Source organism: Dipodomys ordii, unplaced genomic scaffold (genome assembly GCF_000151885.1).
Source record: "Dipodomys ordii isolate 6190 unplaced genomic scaffold, Dord_2.0 Scaffold114, whole genome shotgun sequence".
NCBI lineage: Eukaryota > Metazoa > Chordata > Mammalia > Rodentia > Heteromyidae > Dipodomys > Dipodomys ordii.
The window spans coordinates 3,779,658-3,787,708 of record NW_012267330.1 but is presented as its reverse complement, the minus strand read 5'-3'; the positions used below and the strand labels follow the sequence as shown (position 1 = coordinate 3,787,708).

At 37.3% G+C, this 8,051-nt stretch overlaps 1 pseudogene across 1 annotated transcript; it reads left to right on the top strand.

Moving 5' to 3' along the window:
• Positions 1–4,916: 4,916 nt before the first annotated feature.
• On the top strand, positions 4,917–5,667 carry LOC105995155 (annotated as a pseudogene). The gene has a single exon (XR_001175547.1). The product of XR_001175547.1 is annotated as a tetraspanin-7 pseudogene (transcript).
• Positions 5,668–8,051: the final 2,384 nt, after the last annotated feature.

The window sequence follows — 8,051 nt, the reverse complement described above, 5'->3', positions numbered from 1 at the left end:
CCCACAATAGATCTGTGGATCCAAAAAGTTTGGTGGAATTTTACACAGCCATCAGGAAGAATAAAATAATGTCATTTGTGGAAAATAAATGGAACTAGAACAAATCATGTTAACCAAGGTAAGGCAAGATTAGAGAGACAAATGGCTTATGTTCTCTCTGATATGTGGAAGTTAAATCTAACATGCACTGGGATATGACAAACTACACAGGATAGATACTCTCACACAGTGAAACCAAATGAGAATCGCCTTAGGGGAGAATCACAAAGGTGCTATACCCAAAAGCCCCATATGTATATAAAATAATAGGCATTCTGAAGCAAACTCCAAAGGTATGGAAACAAAGGATTTTTCTTCATTTTTTTCTTTTGCTTATGATTCTGTATTCTTTTCCTTATATACAGTGTATTCATGTGCACATCTGTGTAGGATTGGAAGAGGGCACAGAATCAGAGGAAAAAGAGTGGAAAATGCAGAAATAGAGTGCACTGGACATTGATGAAAGTGAATTATGCAACTTGTGGGTGGAGATATGAGGAAGGGAATGGGAGAGAATGAGGGAACAGAGGACACTGTATGAGAGGAAATGTACTTATTATCTGACACATGTTTATGTAAGCTCATGTGTATCATCTCTAAAACAAAAATAAAGTAAATTAATTATAAAGCTAAGCAAGAACAGAAGGTCCATAGTTCAAGCCCCAGTACAGACACATACACACAAAAAATGAAATCAAACTTGAATTCATTCTGCTTTTCTTCTTTTAAAATAAAGTGAAACAATTCATTTGTTTGCTAGTGTGGGGGTGGAGGGAAGAAGGGAGGAGTTTGAAGAAAGGTGAAAATCTACCCGTAGGGAAACATAAAAGAAACAAAATAGTGTGAGTCAGTTTATGACTGACACATTATAATCTTCTTTATTACAACTTTGATAGAACTCCTGGTGGGAGAGAGCTCTCAGAGAGCAGGACACAGGCAGGAACATTCTATTGTTGCATTCTATTGCATTTAGAAGGTAGGCTTCATTTTTGTCTTCTGTCTAATAAGATCCTGTGTCAATGCTGATATGAGAAATAGACTATTAAAAACCACCTGCTTATAGCCAAATTAGGAAATAAGGAATAGCTTTATTTTGAAATGTCAAAGGTATTTTAAAAACAGATTATGAAGTCTTATTTTTTAAATTAAGTATCTAAAGACAAAAAAGAACTGTAAGGAGGAGGAGAAAGGGAAGGGAAAGGGAAGAGGAAGGAGAAATTGATCCTAACATACTAAGTAATAAAAATACACTCATCACAGTGATCTTCAAAAAAAGGGGAATAAGATAAAGCTTTTTAATAGGAGGTTATCAAGTAGTAATGTAATGCAATAATAGAAGTAGAGTTATTATTTTAAAGTCTCAATTACAATAACAAGTATAATCAATATGTATTACAATCAGTAGGTGAAAATTCATTAGGAAGAGAATGATATGATGCCAAAATTATCAGCCCACAGATTTTTCACTAATATAAAAGTAAAAATATAGCAATTTAATGATAATAAAGGAATCTAATGAGCACTCCCTTAATCAAGAAATAAAATTTAGGTTACTTATTGTTAGACGCCTGGACCGCCTGTGGAGGGTATAACTGTGTCTATTAAGTGTTCTTGCTGAAAACTTTCGTCCTAAATACAGTTAGGCCTAGAAACTACATGATGTGATTTGTCCAATTAGGGAAGGAAGATACTCCTCAACCCTCTTACATTACCTTGTTCTAACTGAAAATAAAACCGATAAATTAAGATGGACAGGAGAAAAGCACACTAATTAGCCAGTTTTCATAATGCAGTCTTTATAAGGAAATGTTGGACCCCCCCCCACCAAATGAAAATCTTTATGTGTTTTTGTTAAATCTAGTGAAGTGATGGTTATAGAGAAGCAGCTTAACTGAACATAAGAAAATGATCTAATGGTATAAAGTGAAAGAAAGGGTACTCACAAGACCCATTTGTTCAGGGTAATTTTTCCCTTCTAGAATGAACTGTTATGGTTTATTTTCAGAAGATCAGCTAGGTGGGAGAATGTCCATGATAAATTCTTAGATCTTCAATTTTCTTTATTTCCTTCTGTTTCAAATGCTCAGTTTATTATTATTTTGAAGTAGCATATTCTGAGGCTGGTTCCTTGCCACTGTCTACTGAGGCTGTTGAGCAAATGAAATGAGATTGGTCTGAATTAAGATATACTACGAATACTAAAATGTTGGATTTTGAAGACTAAATATGAGAAAAAAGCATGTAAGGCATGACATATTGATTAGATATTGGTATGATAATGCTTTGAATATGTTGGGCTAAATGATGCATGATATTAAAAGGATATGACAATTGTATGAGTTGTATCAAATTTTAATAGCTGGAGAGTCTTTGCAAATTAAAAGTAGGAGAAATTGGCATCTGTCACTCTCCCTAGCAGTTCTACAACCCATATTAGTTGCTATAATTAAGTGTCAACTCAGTAAAGTTTCTGCTGCTGTGGCTGACAGGTCAGGAACATACTTAATGAAGAGATGGAGTTATCTATGGACTAGGCCTACAGCATCCCCTCTACTAATTCTACAAGATAAGAAGACAGGATGCTCATTACAGATAGCCATTATTACTAGTTACATATAACTCAAGATGGGAGGATCTGGTACCTTCCTATAAATGCTTTCTTCAATAGACAGATACATATATTAATTCAAAGGTCTTTCTCTGGCTCAATTTGTTCTCTGAACTGCAAGATATTAAAAAGTCTCATTCTGTGAATGCAGTCATAATGTTCAATGTACATATGTGAAACTGGAACTAGGTAAGTTGAAGGAATGGCTAGTTTGGGAGCGGTGATGGAGCATGATAAAAGGGGTGACATTGATCAAGATGCATTGTACCCAAAAACAGACAAGTTGAACTGAAACCTTTTTTTTACAACTAAAGACAATAAAAAACTTAAAAATAAAAGTATTCCTCTCTCTGCCTCTGTCTCTGTCTTTATAAAATAGAAGTCGTCGTGTGTGTGTGTGTGTGTGTGTGTGTGTGTGTGTGTGTGTGTAATGAAGTGGCCCTCCACAAGCAGCTTGGGTTTTTGTTTTGTTGCAAAATGCACATATTTCCAGTCAGATAAATTATATTAAGTGAAGTAAGCCAGGCCCAAAGAAACATAGGTCCCATGGTTTCCCTTATTTGCAATAACTAGTATATGTCTGAGACAAGCAGAAACGGTCAAAAGCTATGTACATATGACCAGATAAGATGATGTTAAGTGAAAGGAACCCCAAGATAGGGACACAAGTGGTTTTTTTTTCTTTCTTGCTATTGTTTCTAATGTATTTATAATGTACCATGTGATTTTATTGTCTTTTTGTATGTTCCTTCCCCATAGTATAACCCCTGTTTTCACTGTACTTGATGTCAGTGCCCTGCATCTTGTATATACACTTTTCTAATTTGGGGAAGGGAAGGGAAAAAAAACAAAATGCTTAAATAGGTTGACCTAGTGTAACAATCAGATGCACATGATACTATGTTGAAAACTTAATTTACAATTTAGGCCGGGGCTGGGGAAGGATGGGAGGGTGGGAGGGATAACGGGGAGCAGTATAGTTGTGGAGGTGGGAGGGAAGGGATGGTAGGGGAAAAACAAAGGAGGAGGCAACAATGCTTGATAGGAAATGTACACAATTACCTTGCTCATGTAACTGTAACCCTCTATGCAGTATTTTTATAATAAAAAACATATTAAGGGCTGGGAAGGTGGCTCAGTGGTAGAGTGCATGCATGAGGCCCTGGGTTCGATTCCTCAGCACCACATAAGCAAAAAAAAAGCTGGAAGTGGTGTTGTGGCTCAAGTGGTAGAGTGCTAGCCTTGAGCTGAAGAGCTGAGGGACAGCGCCCAGGCCCAGAGTTCAGGCTCCACTACCGGACCCAAAAAAAATAAAAGTATTTAAAAAATCTCCAATTGTATATATGGTTGCATATGAGAAGGTCCATCTTTTCTCTAACTCAGTGGGCATCTTGCAATACTGAATGATTTGATTTTTATGAAGTTCTTGATGGCTTTTCTTAAATTCTATATTAAGTTCCATTCTTCATCTACTGACACACCTCTTTTGAATTGAACTCAGACCTTGTGCATGCTGTGTATTCATTCCACCACTAAACTACTCTCTCCAGTCCCATGTTCAGCATCTGACAAATTTCTTTATTCAATGGTCTTAACATTTCTCAGTACTTCCATAGTCATATTTTATAATTCTTATGGGGCCTAAAATCACCAACATTGTTTTCAAGAGCCACAGATTTTCAAACTAAGCTTTGAAACTTTTTTCTCATGCTTGAACAATTTCCTGAAATTCTGTTAATCCAAAACATGAGTCCTTTCTGATCTTGCCGTAGCTTCTTAGAAAGCCATTTTTTCTTTTAAATATTCCCACCTTCAGCAAGTACCAGCTCACATTTGCAGTGACAATTATGAAGTTTGATTTTTAGCCATTGAAAACAGGGTAGTATATATAAATTTTTATTCTCTGTACTTGCAATAAACCATTGGAAAATGAAATTAAAATGGCATATAGAGTAAGAGCTAAAAAATAAAGAGGACTAAGTCTAGAAAAAGATGCTTGATGCCTCTATGTTGAAAACTATTGTATAATACACAAAACAATCAATTTCTACATCAGTAGAAAAATTTGTTATATTCATGTATTGACAATGTTGTTAATGTCAATTTTTTCAAATTAATCTATAGATTCAGCAAGCCTCAACAGAACTTTTAGTTAGAGGTTAAAATATGATCCTAAAATATTTGTGCAACTATCTAGAATCACCAAAAGTATTTTGAAGAAATTAAAAAAGTGGCCTAACTATAAAGTTAAAAATTTTTGTGTGGAAGTATGGCATCGAGGAGAATGAAGACCAAACCTGTGATAACCTGTCTCAAAACCCTCCTCATCATCTACTCCTTGGTCTTCTGGATTACTGGGGAGATCCTGTTGGCCGTTGGAGTCTGGGGGAAACTTAACGCTGGGCACCTATATCTTTCTAATTGCTGAGAACTCTACCAACGCTCTTTACGTGCTCATTGGAACTGGAACCACTATCGTTGTTTTGGGCCTATTTGGTTGCTTTGCTACATGCCATGGTAGCCCATGGATGCTGAAACTGTATGCCATGTTCCTGTGCCTGATGTTTCTGGCTGAGCTTGTAGCTGGTATTTCAGGGTTTGTGTTTCGTCATGAGATCAAGGACACCTTCCTAAGGACTTGCACGGATGCCATGCAGAACTACAATGGCAATAATGAGAGAAGCCGTACGGTGGACCATGTGCAGCGCAGCCTAAGCTGCTGTGGCGTGCAGAACTACACCAACTGGAGCACCAGCCCCTATTTCCTGGAGCATGGCATCCCCCCAAGTTGCTGCATGAATGAAACCGATTGCAATCCCCAGGATCTACATTATCTGACTGTGGCTGCCACCAAAGTTAACCAGAAGGGATGCTATGATCTGGTGACCAGTTTCATGGAGACAAACATGCGGATCATCGCTGGAGTGGCGTTTGGGATCGCATGCTCCCAGTTTATTGGCATGCTGCTGGCCTGCTGTCTGTCCCGTTTCATCACGGCCAATCCGTATGAGATGGTGTAAAGAGGTCTTTCAAGACCCGTGGAATAAGAGATCTGTTCTGAAAAGGAACGGCAACAATCTCTGAAAGACTTCCAAAGAATGTTAGAGCACAGTACATGATACACTTAACCTGCTCCCACAACTCCCTACCCTCAACCCCACTCCATGCGTGCAACTGACTCTCCTACCCAGTCTCTGCTCCACCTTTCAGCCCGCATTATGTGTAGTGTGTACCTTGTGAAGCCCTGTTGTGCCACAGCTTGTAGCTAGATTAGTGAACCCCAACCCCGTGCATGAAAGCTCCTCCACGTGTACCTGGTCCCACTGCAGTTCATTGTAGGTGACTGGTTATCATCATTGGCCCCTTGGGGCCCTGCGTGTAGTATGGGAGGCTCCTGTTAGTCCCTGGCATGTAAATGCCATGCACCTTTACATAGAGATGATACTTAACTGTTCTTTTGGCTTAATCTCATTTGGTTTGGTTTTCCCTTTACTAAGGCTCTTTCCTACCTTCTTTAGGCTGCCTAGGACATGTAAGGAGGAACTTCAGTAGTTGTTCATGAGGAGGAAAAAAGCATGTGTCATGCATGATGGAAATTGTTGAGCAGTAGGTGGCCTCCTTGCTCATTATTGTTCCATGCCTGGGTATGTAAAGACAATTAGTTCACCTCCTCCCCTGAGTTAAAACTTACATATAGTCCTGTTACAAAGCTGTCCTGTTGCTTCCAGTGAAGGCAATGATATTACTTTTGATTTTCCCCCCAATTAATTGCTGTTGTGTTATTTTACTTCTTTATGTATTGTTTTCTTGCATTGACATTATAGACTTTGAGGACCTCATGAGATCAGTTTAAAAAGGAGTATGACGGGCAGAACAGAAGTCAAAATATTTTTTTAAAGATCTTAAAAAAATAAATGCCTCTGTCTAGCATGTCAACAAGAATGCATTGATATTCTGAACACTTGTGACATATGTATTAATAAATAGAGCAATTACAAAAAAAATTTGCATGGGTGCAAGAATAGACAAATTGACTGGAATGAGGTTTTCAGAAACATATTTGCACTTTCATGCTCACTTTATTTTTTCTTTTAAAAATATCTATTGCAATTTGGGGAAAGAATGATATTTTGGACAAATTTTGCTAGAGCAATGCCATATCAATGTATTTGGGGGAAAAAAAGCTTTTAACTATTTTAGATACTCTACACAAAACTAATTTTTTTGAGCTGGGGTCCTAAATGCAAGCGATTAAACAATATGAATTGTAGAAGAAAACACCATCATTGCCTCAATATAATCCATTCCCAGAAAACAAAAATACACAAAAATTGCAACCATCATCAGTAAAACTTCATTAAATTTACGGACTCTATTCCTTAGTGGAATTTTTAAAATACCATTAAGAAAATGAATTGCCAACTATTTCCTGGGAGAATACATTTTCAACGATTATATCCAACAGAAGACTCATTCAAAATATATCAAGTATTTTACAAATCAATAAGGAAAAGAGCACAAAATTTATACAATGGGCAAAAACTTAAATAAATTCCTTACAAAAGACAACACTCAGCCAGGCGTTGGTGTCTCAAACCTGTAATCCTAGCTACTCAGGAGGCTGAGATCTAGGATCACAGTTCAAAGCCAGCCCAGGCAGGAAACTCCATGAAACTCTTATCTCCAATAAATCACTCAGAAAACCAGAAGTGGAACTGTGGCTCAAGTGGTAGAACACTTGCCTTGAGCTGAAGAGCTGAGGGATAATGCCCAGGCCCAGAGTTCAAGCCCCACAACCGACAAAAAAGAAAAGAAAAAAAAAGACAACATTCAAATGGCCAATAAACATGTGAAAAGACATTAAACCTCCTGACATTTCAGAGAAGTATGACTAAAACACAGAAAGGTACAATTACACATCCACTGAAACAAAAGACAATTTAAAGGGTCAGAATAAGAGCAATCAGAGCTCTCAGATGTGGCTAGAGTAAGTATAAATGGGTAAACCAAAACATTTGGAAAACACTTTGTCAGTATTTTTTAGTATCTATTATACAAAAGAAATGAGCAAACAATACATTTGTCAAAATATAAAGACAAGAATGTTGATAGTAGTTTTATTTATAACTTCCTCCAAATGGAACAATCCAAACATCAGAAAGGGAACTGTGAATATTTAATACAAAAATAGATACAGTGATGAAAGAGAAAGAACTACTGCACCCAAGGACTTGAGTGGGTCTCACAAGCTTTGTGTTAAGAGACATAGAGTACACATAATATGACCAAAGGACTTATTTATGTGAAGTTCAAGAACAGACCAAATAAATTAATGATTGTAGAAGTTAGGCCATGTGCAGGTGTGGTAGCTCATAGCCATAGTCCTACCTATTTGGGAATCTGA